The sequence below is a fragment of the Parasteatoda tepidariorum genome, chromosome 12 (assembly GCF_982258835.1).
Source record: "Parasteatoda tepidariorum strain Cologne lab strain chromosome 12, Ptep-v5.0, whole genome shotgun sequence".
Classification (NCBI taxonomy): Eukaryota; Metazoa; Arthropoda; class Arachnida; order Araneae; family Theridiidae; genus Parasteatoda; species Parasteatoda tepidariorum.
Window position 1 is genome coordinate 47260722 of NC_141766.1, and position 19078 is coordinate 47279799.

The window sequence follows — 19078 nt, forward strand, 5'->3', positions numbered from 1 at the left end:
AAACGGTCATAAAAGTGCCTATTTTTTTTATCCCTGAAAATTGATTAGTGCTGACATCTAGTTTAAAATAAACTAACTATCTACAATTACGTTAAAAATATCCTAGTACTGCCATCTGGTGTGTAAAATGAGAAATCAAATGTTTTCCGGGTAAAAGAAATGAATTAGTTTCATTCTTATTGGCTCGTTACTACTAAACACTCCAGCCCGGAAATATCACGGGAGGGAGAAGGAAGGGGTTAATGCTATTTGCTTTTATCTCTCTTTGCTAGCATGCAGGTAATCTTTGCCGTTTGCTAGCATACAGGCAAGTTATAGAGAACAAAATTATACGTCTTAAACTAGAGAAAATGGGAAGACCAGTTCAAAACGTAATATTTCAAAAATAGGGTGCATAAAACAGGTAACGAGTTAACAGTACTTTTTTAGTTATGTGCTGAAGGAATAATTAATTTTATTTATTGTTATTATGACTAAAGAAAGAACTAAGTCCTTGGGTTGCTATACAGGATGTTTCCTAATGACTTCCCTTAATATAATAGGGCGAATCGAGTGAAAGTGAGCCAATGCAAATTTTACCCTGGTGCTTCGTTTTAAGACAGTTTATCCAAAATTAAATTAAATTGATTTTTAAAAATTTAAATATAAAAATTATTTTTAATGCGAGCATTCAATTTTAAAATACCTTTAAATTTTCTTAAAATTTTATAAATTTATATAATTATTTTGAAATACTGTACTTTTTTTGTAAATATATAAAATACTAACTATTGTATTTAATATTTATGTATACAAAATGTTTTTGAAATCACACATTTAATTTCTGAGATGTGATGGAAGAAAGCTATGGGTTGAGCCCACTCTACGTTATATCGTTGGGTATGTGTTGTAAAGGTGGTAAGTGCGTGATGCTGACCACATTGCCACAATCATGCCGTTGGTCACGACCCTTAACCTCCATGGCCCCTTGATCCACAACGAGCTGTTGTAGGAATACTTTACTTTTATGCAATAGTTCTATTTAGGGCCGGGATAACCTGGTTGGTTGGGCACTGGGCCCATGTCCAAGAGTTAATGGGTTCGATTCCCGCCGGCCGAAAACTCTCCGTGTTGTAAAAGGTGACTGGTGCACTTTAAATCTGTCGAGTCGCTAAGTCCACCATATTCCCATAGCAAATCAAAACTTCTGGGGGTACCAGGACTTTCCTTGTCTTCTGAATTTGTTTAAAATTACAAGGCTACCGAGTTGAACATTAGTAGTCGTAAACCCGAAAAATTGGGTCAGCTGTTCAACGACCGATATAATAAAAAAGATAGTTCTATTCACTATATCTTTAAAATCGAGATTTTATATCTTCGTAAAATACTCTTTCATCAGCATTCTATAGAAAGGCACAATCTTTTAAAATCGTTCAATCAAGTTAAAAACACTACCTTGCATTAGAGTTCTTTTACTGACTGTTAAGAAACTTTTTTACACTCCCAGTTGAAAGGGGAACATCTGAATACTTCTAAAAGAAAAAAAGTTTTCACCGTTAATTTTCTTTATCGTTCAACACTTTCCGAAGTTCTGAGCAAATGGAAGAAGTAAGAAAAATATAAGTTAAAGGAAATAAGCTATGCTTCTCCGATGTTGCTACTTTAAGAGTATTTTTGCGAGGAGTAAGGAAAACTGATTATATTTATAGGGTACTCTTTTTTATGTTGCACTATATTTTATAGGAAATTAACCTGCATTTTATATTATGTTTCATTAAATAATTATAATCAATTGGATATTAGTGATACCTATTGTATTATTCTGATGAATTTTATATGAAAATTTGTAATTTATAATCTTTTGTTAAATTCAATCATTTATTTAATGAGCGAAATAGGCACATTTTTACCTGCATTTCATTTCTTTCTTGCCTAAATTATTGTTATCTAATATTAAAAAACATTTTTATTTTACTTTATTTTATTTCAGGTCAAATATAAAATAAAATTTTTTGTAACTTTCCCATATATATTTGAGACATTTTTCTGAGGAATATTTTAAGAAATTTTTTCGAGATAGATTTATTATATTGTTATTTATTATTTAGATTTATTATTTATTTAGATGAATAAATTAGACGATATATATATATATATAATATAGAATATTTATTATATCAGGTATTATATTGTAATAATTAGATCAAATTATTTAATGCATTGTAGTTTTTAAATAATTACATCTTTTGTAGGAGTTTATATGCAATACTTTTATATTTAAACATATATGTAATGGGTTTTTATTCAGGAGATTTTTTACATACTTCCTATTTATATTTATTTTTAACGTATTGCATTACAATGTTAACCAATTGATACACGAACGTAAACTAGTGCAAACCGGTTTCAGCCGCATTAAAGCAACAAAGCTTTATATTATCACCTGATGATTAAGATTTTACATAGAATCTTATAGTGCGTCTAATAACTTGGCCAGGGATTGTACACACTGAGTTTAAGCTCAAGAAAAAATTTAAATTTTTAAAGGCAGCAACAAAATGTCAATTAAATTTTGTTTGATTTCATTGAAAACTGGAAATAAATAAATTGCTGAAAAATATTTATTTTATCATGATTTTGATAAAAAATAATAATAATAATAAAAATATGCTGTCTGAAAAGTTTAAACACATAAGATTAAGTGATGCTATTTAGCAGCGTAAATCTTACTTGAATATTATTTCGTTGTTATTCTTAGAATTCGAGTATGCTTTTCTTTTAATTAATTAGCTTCTGATGGGAACAATACCATGCTATCTCTTTAGATTCTTGGAGCTCTTTAAAAGCATTATACTGTTTACTATTTCAATACACTAGGCTGTCTAAAATATTCCAAACGTTCTTAATTGAATTTAGATTCTGATTTAATGTCGACTTCTAGTAAGTGAACATTTTGTTGAAAATGCTAATCGTTTGTCGAAAGTGAGTTGCGTATCGAGACATTTCCTTGCTGAGATATGCAATCAATTCCTCAAAGGAGGTCTTGAAAGCACGGCATATGTTAACTCAGTGTATCTTGATACTTTCAGATCTACCCTTAAGAAAATGCAGGAATGACTGTCCATTAAAATATGAAAGCAATTGTCTGGACTATCTGAGTTCCAATTTTTTCCACCACTCTATAGTCTCACAGAACTATTTATTTTCATATATGGCATGTGATTTTATGCCCAATTCATTCTTGCTAGATTAAGACGTGCCTTTCGGCGTATTTTCGTCATGGTGTATTTGCTTTATCGACCATGTCTTTAAATGAGTGGTGATCTTAGCATCAGGGCTTCCATGGATCAGGGAAAACCTGTAATTATCAGGGAATTTTGTTTTAATTTAATGAAGCAGGGAATAGTCAGTTGCAATTTTTTTTAGTAAAAATCCTGGAAAATAACCAGTCTTAGAATTGTCAGTAACGGTAATCAGTTAGAGAATCGAGTTAAATAATTCTACTACATCGACTAAAATTTTTTTATAAAATTCCACTTTTTAGTGAAAATTTTCTGTTTCTATTATCATTCTATTATATATTTATGCTCACAAAACCAAATTTTTGGCATTTCAGGTAAAAAAAAAACTAGTTTTCTGAGGAAAAATTGCATGTTATGGATAAAATATGGTATGGATTTTCGTTGAAATTTACCTGATATACCTAGGAAAGTTGGGGAATTTTTTTTTCCTTCAGAAATTGAGTGGGAACGGAACCCTGTCTTAGACACTGCCTTACCAATATTGTTTTTCATTTAACGAATTATCATAAATTATCCTCGATACCGGTTCGAAAATGATATTGCACTATCGTGTCTGACGGGCATTTAATTAGAGATATCGTAAAATATCGATTGACGAGAATCGCCAAGATATCGGAGAACGCGAGAAAAAATGACAACAAAATTGAGGGGGAAAAATTATTATATATGATAATATGGGTATTATTGAATTTATTTATGTAAGTAAGCATTCATCAAAATAAGCTTATTCTTTTTATTATTCCAGTAGCCATGCTTATTTTTTTTTATCGGGATTTAAAATTTTTTATCCCATTGCTGTTCTTAAGTAAATAATTCGTATAAAAATTTAATGTAATATCGTTTTAATGTACCATGCTGAACGACGTAATCTTGTCGATATTTTATTTTGTAAATAATACTCCATGTATGTTTTTTACTTTCTTGTAAATAATACTGCCCTGTTACGGTTGGGTATAGAATAAAAAAATGAAAAGTTGCAAAAAAATGATAACAATTTTTTAAAAAAATTAAAAAAATAAATGGCCGGGTGAAACATATAGTGGTACATTTACGAAGTTTGGCTAATTTCACAACCCAGAAGAAATATTAATTTTTAAAAAAAAGTTCCAGAAGATAACAAATATATTCTACAAAAACATACCTTCCTCTCCATAGAAGATATCCAGTCCTGGATCAGAGATGAGTTTACAAAGAAAATCTCCAACAATCTGTGGTTACCTTCTAGGAAATCCAGATGAATAAGTCACTAATAAAACAGTTATTTCAAACTAAAAACTCTTTATTTTGAGGATCCATATTTAACGGCAAAAATAGTGTCCAACACACAGTCTCTGGTGGAGAAGTGGGTGAAGGGTAATAAATTCAGGAACACGGAAATTTTGGATGAAACTGACTTAGACGAGATCAAATTCAGATTGCATGTTGACGATCATTCTCCTCCATCTTAGAGATCAATTTTATCCATTAATCAATAAGTGAGAACCGGAAGCCAAGGTGTTAGCAGCAATACCGACAGTTGAAGCACACTCCCGGATTTGGGATTCTTGATAAGAAAGCATCCATCGCAAACAGTTTTCTCAAAATTGAAGATAACGTTTATGTTTTTATGAATAAGATTTTTTATGATCTGCTATCAAAAATTCGGAAATTTTATTGGAAGGCATATTGAAGCTACTATATTAGCAAAAAGGCAGTCAGTGGAATTTTTATATGGCCGAAGAAAAGGTTCATCTCATAAATGAGAAACTACACAAAAAAATGGCGAAGGAGACGCCATCCTCACCTCCTAACGAGGACAGGATATCAAAAAATAAAACACGCAACAGCGCGACGTGGAGTATGATACTCTCGAATTTCGAATGCAATCGTCATCTTTCGCGCGCTCTTTTTATAAGAGACAAAAACTTAATAGTTGAAGTTGTAGTACAAGTTGTGCAAGTTAAAGTTAAATTATCTAAAAATTACGAGTTGAGACGAAAAATTGATTATACGTTAACAGTTACGGTTGAGAAACACAACATACACGCGGAGATGAAAGATGCCGACAACCAGTGCGAATTCTCAGAAACGAAAAGGGTGGAATGTTCTAGAAAGAAAGGGGCTCTGCAAGGAGCTGGTAAGGAATTTTTAGGGGGAGAATGTCCAAATTGCGCTAACGCGTTAAGGGGTGAGAAGAAAAAAAGATGAAATAAAAAATGTATTATAAAATTATAAATTAAGTCGAAAGAAATTAGTATTTTGATTAAAAAAAAGGATATTTAGAAAATTAGGCTGTGACCTAATGTCACATTATACCCCCCACTGCAGAAAAAATTTTGAAGAAATTTTTTTTTTGCCAAAAAAAAGATATTAATCCAAAAAAATTTTATAAATGAAATTAAGTTCTAACAGCCTGCAACTCCAGTTCACCACTTCTCCACTTACAAATAGTCAGATGTTTACATAACAATCTATATATCAAAACTTTTGATAGTAAGAGTCTGAAATGAGAAAAGCTGTGCCTCAAACATAAGACATACAAAGAACTAGTAACACATAACGACACATACATATAAGCAGCTATTAGTGAAATGGTAAAACAATGTTAATTGTTTGATAAATGGACGAAAAACACAAAACAATCTTAATTGTTTGCTACATGAAAACAAACATTTTGACAATGAATCGTCAACACATGTAATATAAATTAAACAACATATGCCTTGATGCATGTGAATGCCTATAAGTGCAATAACACCCGTATAAAAAAATTCAGGCTACATGAAGTAGACTGAGAAAATCTTCTCCAAATAAAATAACATTAAGGAGGTAAAATGGATAATTGATTATTCAAAAAAATCTCACTTAGTAATAGTGGAAAAACAATATTTGAGGTAAAGGACATTAACTCAAATTATTCCTTGTAAGAAGGAATTGAAAAAAAATTGATTTGTTTGCTGGAAATTATTAGGAAAAAAAAAAATTGAAAAATTGCAAACAAACGAAAAATCAGGCTACCATTGTAGACTGACAATACTCCGAGCTTAAACGAAAAAAAAACTTTGTACAACATTTTGTACATCAATCCATTAAGTGAATTTTGAGAAAAAAATTGAAACCAATCGAACAAGATTGATAAGTAGTAATCCGAGTTAAAACGACAAAAAAAAATTTTTTTAGTACACATCAAAATGTATACCTGAAACGAATCAAAGTCATTAGTGAGAGCAATAAGTGCACAAAAATTATTAATTTTAGACTTGAAGGAAGTTAAAAAAATTGCAATTAAACTTACTAGTTGTAACAGGAAAAGCCTAGGCAAAACATTAAACTTAACAAACTGCAAGGAATTTTAACACTTAAAAAAACAACAAATTGACTCATAGAACTTTGACCAAAAAAAACTGCTAAAACAAAACAAAAACAAGGCCTTGACACATTGCTTACAAAAAGCATTACCTAAAAAAAATTGCTGAACAATATACAATTAACAAACTCAGCATCAACAATTTGTATAAAACAACATAACACAAAACAATAAAAAATCATAACAAACGTTGTGACACCTTGAGATGTACAATGAGGTGTACCTTTATACTTTACTTATGCAAAGAGAATTCACACTCTGCAAAAATCCAACAGCGCGACGTGGAGTATGATACTCTCGAATTTCGAATGCAATCGTCATCTTTCGCGCGCTCTTTTTATAAGAGACAAAAACTTAATAGTTGAAGTTGTAGTACAAGTTGTGCAAGTTAAAGTTAAATTATCTAAAAATTACGAGTTGAGACGAAAAATTGATTATACGTTAACAGTTACGGTTGAGAAACACAACATACACGCGGAGATGAAAGATGCCGACAACCAGTGCGAATTCTCAGAAACGAAAAGGGTGGAATGTTCTAGAAAGAAAGGGGCTCTGCAAGGAGCTGGTAAGGAATTTTTAGGGGGAGAATGTCCAAATTGCGCTAACGCGTTAAGGGGTGAGAAGAAAAAAAGATGAAATAAAAAATGTATTATAAAATTATAAATTAAGTCGAAAGAAATTAGTATTTTGATTAAAAAAAGGATATTTAGAAAATTAGGCTGTGACCTAATGTCACAAATACCTATACTTCTTTGTTAATAATTGATACTTTGTTCAGATTTGATTGTTAATAATTTATACTTTGAATAATAATTGATACTTTTGATTTCTACTAGATATTAATGTCATTTATCGATGTTAATGTCAATGATAGATCTTAATGCCATTTTTTTTATCAAGTTGGTAATAGGTGCCTTCTTGTATGCAATCGACAGAGATGTCCGGGCATGTTTAAGTTTCTTTCCGAGATACATTCTGTAAACTAACATGCCTAGCGAGGCATGTAAAAATTTTGAAATTTTTCGAGCTTTACAAATTTTTTTTTATCAGTTTGAACAAGCGTCGCACGAGATCGTCCAAATTTCGGTTTATGGAAGAATTTTTTTTTTCTACTCTTGATTATAAATACCTCGCTTTGATCTATTTAGAGTACTAGAAATTTCAGAAACGCTCTTGTTTTTTCGAGTTAATCTTAAAACTTCCGAAGTTTTTTTTTTTTTTTGTGAAGTCATTAGAAAGGTTTTTATCAAATCATTAGATGTTTTTTTAGTGATTTTATTAAGATTAATTAGGCTTTGTGATCGTCGGAGAGCTTGACTAGAAATATTCAGCCTGTCTCGCAGAAAAGACGTTACTTTATTTAACCAGTCCCCCATTTTCTAAGAAATTTATAATGTGTTTTAAGTTAAAAGACAGTCATTTTAAACAAAATTTTTAAAGCAACCATTGTTAAATAATTTCTTGATAGTATTATTCATATATCACAGTTATTAATTTCAAAAATTTCTCCTTTATTACGTGATGTATAATTCAATTGTTTAATGGCGAATTTCAATGTGAACTTTAACATTTGAGACAGACTGTATAATTCTAATCTACATTATGTACATTATTCTTCGAAATTTTAAATAAGAATGATTTGATTTATAAAAAATTGTTTTTTGGAACTCCCGCCAGCTCGTAAAATAACGTTTTTGTGAAAATCATCAGTACATTCAATTGTATATACTTATTTATAAGATTTAAAGTTCATGGCGTTTCTATTCAATGATTTTTTTTCTTTGCTGCTAATTTCACATTAAAATTTTAACGACGTATTTTACCGATTTTGAACTCAGTAAAGCTATGATATTGTATAGCCATAAAGCTATGATAATAAATACCTAGACCCTTAAAAGTACGGGTAAATATTTAACATTTCAACAACTTAAGCAGAATCGAGTATAATTATGTGTTTTTAGTAAATTAAAATCTATATTACTAGAAATTATTTAACAACTTGTAAATTATCACAAGTTTAATAGATCTTTTTTTAAAATATAAAAAATTATAATTTCATTTTTATAATTTTCCAAACATTTTCACGCTTGATTTCTGAACTATATTTTATGCATTAATATAAAAAATTTAACGGAGATTTATTTTTAATCTCGTTTAATAACTTATACTAGATAAATGTTTAAGTGTTATTCATTTCAAATAAATCTTAAAAATTTTTAAAAAAATTTCCATTTTTAAAATAAAGCTATTGGGAGTACAAATTAGTTCGGTCCGTTATCAAGAGATGGCTCTGGCTGTTATGAATGTTTCATAGTGGCAGCTAGTTTCGGTGGTTTCAGAGAGGTTAGACATCTGTCAATGATATTCAGTTTAAATCGCTTTGAGGGTCATACAAAAACCCTGTTTTTTACACAAATTTTGTGGTAACCAAGCACCAATTGCGGGAGGTTTTATATTTCTGCTTTAATTTTATTCTTACACTTTTCTAAGTGCAGCTGAAGCGCATCGAATGCTTGTAGAAGTTTATGGTGACAATGCTCCAACTGATAAATCATGCACGGAATGGTTTCGACGTTTCAAGAATGATAAATGAAGAAGGGTGAGTGGCGTTGTTATACTATGAGCTGCTACAACCTGGCGATTGCATTACGGGAGATCGGAATAGGCTACAATTGTTTCGTTTGAACCGTGCATTATGGGAAAAACAGCCGAAATACGAGCAAAGACGTGACAAAGCTATTCTTCTGGATGATAACGGTCGGCCTCAAGTTGCAAAAGTTGTAAAAAATTTTTTGAAAACGCTTGAGTGGGATATTTTACCACACCCGCCGTATTGCCGGACATTGTTCCTTCTAATTACTGGTTGTTCCGACGAATGCAGCATGATTTGGCAGGTCACCGATTCACATCTTTCACAGAGATCGAAAATTGGCTCCTAACTTGGATCGCCACGAAAGACTAGAAATTTTTTCGAGATGGAATTCGAAAATTGTCTGAGAAGTGGGAAAAAGTTGTAGCCAGCAATGGACAATACTTTGATTAATCTGTTCATTCATTCTGTTCTGAAATAAATGCATTTTTGACCACACGAAAAGAAAACGGGCCGAACTAATTTATACTCCCAATATAAAAGGGAATATTACCTATTTAAGCATAATTTAAAACCTGTATTACTCAAATTGTATACAAACTTATGTCGTTATCATGCGCACAGCATTCTGCATATTTTTAAAATTTCCAAAATTTACTTCATGTTTTTTTTTTTTTTAAGTTATGAGATATAATTACAATCTAATAATTTCCAAAGTAATTCATAAATGTTGTAAGATCTAATTTTATTTGCTCCTTAAATTCCTACTTTCTTTTCATTAGAAATTATGCCCTGATATGTTCTGTGCTTACTTGTACTTTTCATTCAATTTAAAGTGTCCTGAGTCTGAACCCCAAAAAAAAATTTAGAATTAATTATATCCAAAAATGTCTTTCTTTTTTTTTTAATTAAATGAAATTCTAGAAATGAAAGTTTTCTTTTAAAATCCCTTACAATGGAAAATTTCTTTCTTTAAACGTGTTAAATGATAAATTGATGATGTGTGGTTAAAACAATGTTGTGAGAGATTAGTTTTATCTATTTATGTCAGCCAGTCTGTATTTAAAATACAAAGAAATTCAATTAATGTTGAATATATTTTTTGACGAAAGTGATAAGTGCTCTTAGAAAGTGTAAGCAAAAAGATCAAGTGTTGTCATTATCTCGTTTCTTAATCTAAATACATTAAAATGCACTTATTTTTTTAATTTATGTAAGTCATTTTTATCTTCTGTTATTCTTTAAACTCCCTGTTTTTAAACTTTTTAACTAAACTATAATCAGGGCTGAAAGTACAGGGTGTCAGTACATAGCAGTACAGAAAACATTGGTTGTAGAACCTTTTTATTTGTAGTTTATTTTTTTGTGAAACTATTAATAAATATCAAATTCTACTAACACTTATATATAAAACCTTTTGAGGTCTAGCGTCTAATATATAAGGCAACATATGGCGAAATTATATCTCTAAAAAAATAATTATTTTACAATATTTTAATATTTACAAAACTATTTTTTATGTTAAAAAAAAATGGTTTTACTAGCTTGTTGGTCGTTGTTTTGAATTGCATAAAAAAATTGTTAAGTTAAAGCGTCTTGAATTCCAGCGTCCAATATATTATACAACATATTGTATAATTCTGTCTCAAAGAAAATAATTATTTTAAATCTTTTTTGTATTTACGAAGCGATTTTTAATGTAGAAAAAAAAACTGGTTTTACGCTCGTTGGTGGTTGTTTTGAATTGCAATAAAAAATCGTAAGTTAAAAGACTCTTCCAATATATTATACAACATATGAGATAATTCTGTCGCTTAAAAATAATTATTTTAGAATATTTTAATGTTTACAAAGCTATTTTGTATGTTCAAAAAAATTGGGCTTGTTGGTCGTTGTTTTGAATTGCAATAAAAAATTGTTAAGTTAAAGCGTCTTGAAGTCCAGCGTCCAATATATTATACAACATATTGTATAATTCCATCTCATAAAGAAAATAATTATTTTAAATCTTTTTTGTATTTGCAAAGCAATTTTTAATGTAAAAAAAAAAAATGGTTTTACGTTCGCTGGAGATTGTTTTGAATTGCAATAGAGATTATAAGAAATTTGAGAAAACACTGGAAAGAGAGCCATTTCATTTCTAGTTTGACTTTTGGGAAAATATTTGTGTATATCAAATTATATTAACAATTAAAATCTCTTGAGGTCCAGTGTTTAATATCTAGGACAACGTATGGTACAGTTCTATCCTTAAAAAAATAATTATTTTAAAAAAAATTTTTGTATGCCGTTACAAGCGATGTTTTTTTTTTTTTTTCTGGAAAAAAAATAGTTTTTACCCTCGTTGGTCTTGGTTTTAAGTGCAATAAAAAATTATACGAAATTTGATTCAATTAATCATTCGGACAGTTTTATGGCTTATAAATATCTTATTATTTGAGTTAAGTGCCATCAACATGCATTTTTAAAATACTTTTTCGTTTTTAAATGATTTAAAAACATTTTTATTTTTATCAAACTTGACATGCATGAATTTTGGGACACCCTGTATATTACCCTTTAACGCAGAATTTTTTCACATATTAATTTTTATTTACATTTTTCATACTTTTTTTATTATTTTGTATTAATTTAGGTCAAAATGAGTGAAAAATATTATATTTAGCATTTTAATAATTTCTGGTTATAAAATACAGCATGGAACACCGGTGTCTTTTTCTGCGTTAAATGTAAAATCTTCCAAACACTGCTCACTTCCAAACAATAATTTTTCGAATTTGCTCTTTTTGCAATTACTTAGATCTAAAAGAAACAGTTATTCATCATTGAAATTTCTTTAAGTTAATTGTTAATGAAATTTTGAATATGAATTAAAAAAAAAAAATTTTCTAACGACTCTTTTCGGATTTTATAGTTTAGTACAAATATAATTCCGACAATCTATCAGATTTTCAGTAACTGTTAGGCTGCTTTTTACAATTAAAAAAATACCAAAATTTGCTTTTGTTTGTAATTATAGCGTCAGATAAAAAAATATAAAGTTACACCGGTGTCCCATGTGCCAAAGGGATAAGAATGCTTAACCACTGAGCTGTCATTATGTAACATCGGGGTTATGTCACATCCATAGCTGCAAACTCCAAGTTTTTCCTGGTTTATTGGTTTAATAAAAATTCTCCTGGTTTTTAAACATTTTAAAAAATTCTCTAAAATTAAGTAGTTTTTCTAAAAAATTCCCTATTGTAATAGAATTTTTGCACAGATTATTGCTTGCTTGAATATTGAAATAAGTATTGCGAATATATAATAAAGCGAGCCTCATTTATAAAAATGTATTTAAAACTAAATACATAACATTTAAAGTTTATTTAATGTCAATCATAACTGGAAAATATTGTAGTTTTTCTATTTTGTTGACTTTAAAAATCCCTATGTGTAATATATTTAATACGTTATGCAACAATTATCATGAAATTTATATTTCGTAAAATCTATTAAATTTTTTCCTGTCCATGTTGGCAGCTATTGCACATTGATGTGTACTATTCTGTCTGAGAATCAAAAGTGGTTGGTGCGCAATGCTGACCACATTGCCATCATGTCAATGGTCAAGAATTTGTAACGCTTAGCCTCCATGACAACAAGCTGTTGCAGAAATGCTTTGCTTTATAGTATATTCATTAAAACTTTTTTTCCTGTTATCGCATTTAACTAAATATCAATAAATCAATAAACAGATAATCGTTATTTAACTGCATGCTTCATTATTATAACTATATAAGAAAAAACATAAAATCGTTGTTTTTTAGCCATAATAAATTGTTCTATACTTTTATTCATAAATTCCCTATCTTGTGAGAATACATTAATTTCTGAAGACCTGCTGATTTATTTGACAGGAGGAATGTTCTTTGGAAAAGAATTTATTAGAAATAGATAGCATCCGATTTATCAAATATGACAAAAATTCTTTTCAGCAAAAATGTCAAATAATTACTCCGTTGTCCATGTTTTCATCTGAAAAAAATTCAAGAAACGACAACACAAACTGTTCGGTACAAAATATAAAAAGCGAACACCTAAATAACTTTTAATCTAATGGTTAAATTTTAGCGTCAATAATTACTCTGATTCAAATAATTACTTCTCTGTCCATGTTTTTATGTGGAAAAAATTCAAGAAACGACACCACTAACTGTTCAGTGCAGAATAGAAAAGCGAACACTTGAATAACTTTTAATCTAATGGTCGGATATTAACGTACTACGTTGCAATCTTCAATGATTTGAGGGCCTAACCTTGATTATCCTTGCCTTTATGGAGCCGTGATGGCTCAGAAGATGGAGCGTTCGCCTTCCAATGAGGTGAAGCGGGTTCGAACCCCAGCGATGGCTGGTCGATACGAATTTCGCATCCGGCTAGCACTGACCACAGTGCTGACGTAAAATATCCTCAGTGGTAGACGGATCATGGGTTAGTCCCCTTGCAGACAGGCTAACCGTGGGAGATTTTCGTGGTTTTCCTCCCTATAACCAGTTTAACATTAGTAGTCGTAAAAGTTATAAAATCCAGACTTTAAAAACATTCTTTCGCTGTATAAAAATAATCTTTTTTTTTTCTGACCCTCAAAATTAAGGTGGATAGCTGCAATCTAAAAAATATATTCCGAATAGTTTGATCGTTAGAGCTTTTTAATGCTTTAAGCGAAACACAAATTTTTGCTCTCAATTGTAAAATTCGTTCATCAAAGATAAATTTATGAACAAAATAATTTTTTATAATTATTTTTCCTAATTCAATAATAGCTGAAAAATTTAAAATTTGAGTTGTGGAAATCTTTACACCATTTAAATAAGAATAAAATCCAAAATTTGAAAGAAATCAGTCGAATAGTTTTTGAGAAATAAAAATTTCTGAATGCGTCCTCCTTGAATTTGTGAAATAGCAAAAAGTAAAATTAGGGTTTCAAAATTTCGGCCGCTGTCCTAACCAAACTATTGAAGTTATATTTTCTATATTTCGACTACCCCACTTCATACTTTAAGAGTGAATTAAAAGCCGTCGAAATAAAAGGTATGTTTATTCAAAAAAAAAAAAGTATTTTTGTGGAATTTCGTAACTTAAAATATCGTTTGCAATAATTAGCTTATTTAAGTTTGGACCATCGAACCAATAAAATTGAATCTTAATACGTTAAAATCTGTCCATTAGATCAGAAGTTATTAAGATGTTCTCGTTTTTATTTTTATTTTGTGCACTGTGCAATAAGAATTTAAAAATCAATACATTCTTAGAACTAGGTTTATTTAAAAGAAAAAATTCCGTACGCTAGTAATTCTTGTTTTCTTGGCCGGTTAAATTTTTTTTTAATTCTATGGGGGGCTTGTCGATATAACCCCATAGGTAATCTCATTTAGGCATAAGGAGCGGATACTTTTTTTTAATATCTAAAAATAATAATTTTGATAACAAAATTTTTTAGTTTTGAGAAATTTTTTTAACATTTAGAGTGGATGTTTTTAATATTTGGATCGGGATATTTCTTATAGTTAAAAATATTAATTCTCATCCTTTACAAAATAACAATTATGAAAAGTTTCATATTTTGGTCTTATTCATACATTCTGAAAAATTTACGTTTCTAATTTGTGAAGTCCGAAATCAGTTCTTTTCTACTTTAGGATACTTAATTCACTATTTTCCTAATAGATGGCATTAGTGGTTCTAGTTTTTCACAGATTACGACTTCAGTCGAGGGAGGGAAAATGTGGTTGTTGCCATACTGTAAAAGATTTGTAAAATTTATGTATTGAAAATCATATTGTTGCGTTTTTATATTATATTATACTAGTTATATTATATTTAGCTACAAAATATTGTTTTATTTGCTCTAATTAAATAAGATATGTGTGTAATCCATTACTTTTTTACGTGTAAAAATTATAAATACAGTAGTTATTGCATTTAAAATTTTATTTTTGTAATAAAAAATCATTTTCTAACTTTTATAATAATGTAAAGAACAAAATTAAACAGTCAAACAAATTTTCCATTTTTGGTTCATTTTTGTGAAATATATCCTTTAGCAAGGATTAAAATAATAAAACTCACTGATGTGTCAATTCTGGAAGAAAATTTTAGCACCGTTAATATGCTAGTTGAATTTTTCGCCTCCCTAACGGTTAATACCCTGGTGGTAAGTTCTTGCTCTTAGGCTGGAATGTTCGTGATTCAATTCGCTCTGTCAATCGCTTTATTTCCTTTTTTAATAGATAGACTGTTTATAAATACTAATTTAAACACAAATAATTTTATTTATAATATTTTAATGCATTAGATACTTCTCGATGAATTTATATTATAGTAACAATTCTACCTTCTAGTTTATTTAAGATAAGAAAAATTGACATATTTTTATATATTATTATAGTTTACCTATTAAGCATTTATTATTATTAATGTGAACTTGAGTACAAATTTGCTAATTTCCTTTTTTTAATTAATTTGAGCGTCTCGTATTTGTTCGTATGTTCCTCTTTTATAACTATTTTAGAAATTAACATAAACAGGATTTATTTTATTTAGACAAGACCCATTATCTCCAAAAACCAAAGTGATATTTTCTTATTTTCCGTTTTCTTTCTTTCTTTTACGTCAAAACCGTTTAAAAAACCGTTTGATAAGCTAACCTGGAGTATGCATTGGTGTTTCATTTGGCACAGTACAGTTGATTCCGGCTCTTGCGTTGTTGTACTCTACATTCAACTGAACTGCTATGACAGGTGGCTTTCAAAAGTGTGGGTTAAGAGTATATTTCTTACAAGCTTGACATTTTCTCAGAAGAAATCTATTTCTTGCGGGACATTGAAAGAAACTGTGAAAAATAGGCACAAATAATACTTAAACTGAAAGGAAAAAAAAAATTTCTCGGTCAATTTTAAAGAAGGAATGGATTTCAAAAACTCACTAATGTCCAAGAATTGAAAGGAAAAAGTTGTTTAAATGCTTTTTAGTTTTATCCAACAATTAAATTGGTTTTGTTGCTGAAAACCTTCGCTGTTACAGATTTCGATAATGTTTGTCAGGTTTTGATAACTTTTGTTTTTCACACATAATATTAATTTACTTTTAAATACTGTAAAACATGTATAGATTACAATTTTTTTAAATAAATATTCTAAGAGCTGTACCAGGTGATGATTACGGAACATCTCTTATCTAATTGAACTCGAGCCTTTTATTTAAGTTGGCTCTAGTGTTCAGCTGTTTTCTACCAACACTATCCTCCTTTTATTAATATCCTATATATCAATATAATGTTCCTTTTGCTTAGAGTGATTTTCGTGGGCTTTTTCGCCTTACTTAAAAACCCTTTTTGCTAATTTTCATTTTGTTAGTTCGAGGCAATTACACAAAGGAACATTTTTTTTCTGTTGCATAAGATTTTTGAACTGTTTTTGGATATTTTCGCGTCACTGATTTCAAATTTGCATTCCGTTTCTTCAAACAGACTACAGTTTCTATGCAATTTAAGAGCATATTCTTAGCCAAGTTTTTTTTAAATTCACTATTTACCGAGTGGCAGTGGTAGGAGAAGACGATAATACATTACAGTTTATTATGTGATAGGTCATATGTTTTTTCTTAAGTGTTATTTTCAAAGGAACTGGAAAGTGTATATGTATGTATATAAACCTTTAAATTCTCTTTAAGCTTACACATTCAAACAAAATAATAACCTTAACTAAAAATACCATTTTGGAAAGAAATCTGTAGCTCTCGGAGCAAAACTAATACAGTAAAACTTGTGTAAGTTGACCACTTGTGGTGCATTGTTTTAGCGGTCAACTTATAGAGGGGTGGGTCATTGTTTACTTTTTCGTTTCCTATATCATGTTGCTGTATATGTAAATTTTTTTTTTTTTTTACTTGACTTAAAAGTTTTATTCAGAAAATATGCAAATGAATATCTTAAGAAATGTGTTTAAACCTGAATGAACTTCAATTTGATACATATAATTCTTATATTTAACTAATTTTTTCTAAAAAAATTATTTCGTTAGTTATGCATGTGAAGTGCTTAATAAGTATAATTTCTTAAAATATCAGAACACGAAAACATGTAATTTGAAAACTTTAACAAAATAAAATTATTTGAACACTTTAAAATTTATTTACTACACTTAAAGATCAAAGACCATAAATAAAGGATCAAAGCATATTTCAGAGCATTCATTTATTCAAATGCTCACTATTGCAACTGGAAGAGCAACTTTTCAACTAACACACCTGTTTTCAATGAACGGATGAAAGAAATGGTCAAAAGCTGACCCCTTACAGTTTCCCCTGATTGTCAACTCACAAAAGGGTTTAGATTAGCTTTTTACACTATTTCACCAAACAAGTGAAATTTTAATATACATTGCAAAAATGACAGAAAATTTTCTGATTTTTTTTTCTGGTCAATTTATGAGGGTTTTAGAATAGAATTTCATAATACTCCTAGACAAAATTGACTTATTTCAGTGGTCAACATACAAGATGGACAGGTGGTCAAGCTACAAAGGTTTTGCTTCTTTATATTATATAGGAAAAATTCCGTTCTTGATAATTAAGGTCAACTTATGCAGGTGCCCAACTTACAAGGGTGGTCAACTTGGCAGGTTTCACTGTATTATGTAATTAAAATTTTTACTTGAATGATTATTATAACAATTATTTAAATTATTAATTACAGTAAATTTAATTTATCACATTTTAACATTTTTGTGCCTCTGTTTAACCGAACTATTGAAAAAGAACACAAAATGCTTACCATGGGAAAATCGAGATTATTAAATAAATTATCTGGGAAACAATTTTTTTGACGCATGATATTTCTGAACAGATCTTAAATATTTTCAGATCTCTAATTTCAAATCTGCAATCTGTTTCTCTCTAAGAGCTATAGTCTTTATACAATTCAAGAATATATTCCTAACCAGGATCTTTTTTAAATTCTCTCGAGTGAATTCTGAGTGTACCCACTTCTCTTCTACGTAGGAAGTGGTAAGAAGACGATAATACATTTCAGTTTATGATGCGATACTTTAAGGTCATATTTTTTGTCTTAAGGGTTATTTTCAAAGGAGCAGACAAGTGCATATGTACGTATATAAATCTATGCGTTTTTATTATCTTGTGCATTCAGACAAAGAAATAAATAAACTGAAAATATTATTTTGAAAAGAATCTGCAGCTTACTGAACGAAACTAGTTTCAGATCCCCACACTCGAATTAGTTAAGAATAAGTACTTTTATAAATGCCGCCAAAAATTTGTTCCCTAGTGTTATCTATTAAGTTATCTTTTAATTTATAAATTCCAAAACCGAATTTATTTGTAAGTTTCTTCAGAAATATTCACTAAAAATTTTTTTGTCATAAAACGTTAATGTATGTGCGTGTGAGATATAGATATGAAGTTCTTTTCTTGGAATGATTTTGCACAATTTTAATATTTTGTACCAATATATTTTTTAAAATTTATTTTACCAATTTTTTTAAAGCAAAATGTAATTTTAAACAAAATTCCACTTACATTAATTGTTCATAAATAAATAGAAGTATATAATTTGAAATTAACTATTGCTTAATAATAATACTCGAATATTTTTCTGCGATTTGGTGGAAAATTTAATTGAGTATACTTTGGAGTCGGACATTTCAACAACTCTATTTAAGGGATTCAATCTATGGCTTCTTTATTTTTCTTGACTGAAGAGCTTCGAGAAATAATCTTATATACTAAGTATTTATGTGCATGTTTATATTGTTTAAATTATATGAATGTTTCATCATGACTTTGATTGTATTTATCCTA

At 29.2% G+C, this 19078-nt stretch overlaps 1 protein-coding gene across 3 annotated transcripts in view; it reads left to right on the plus strand.

Annotated features, from left to right (window-relative positions):
• The window catches only part of LOC107439819 (unextended protein), a 95458-nt gene that overhangs the window by 38361 nt on the left and 38019 nt on the right, over nt 1-19078 (plus strand). The window lies entirely within an intron of this gene.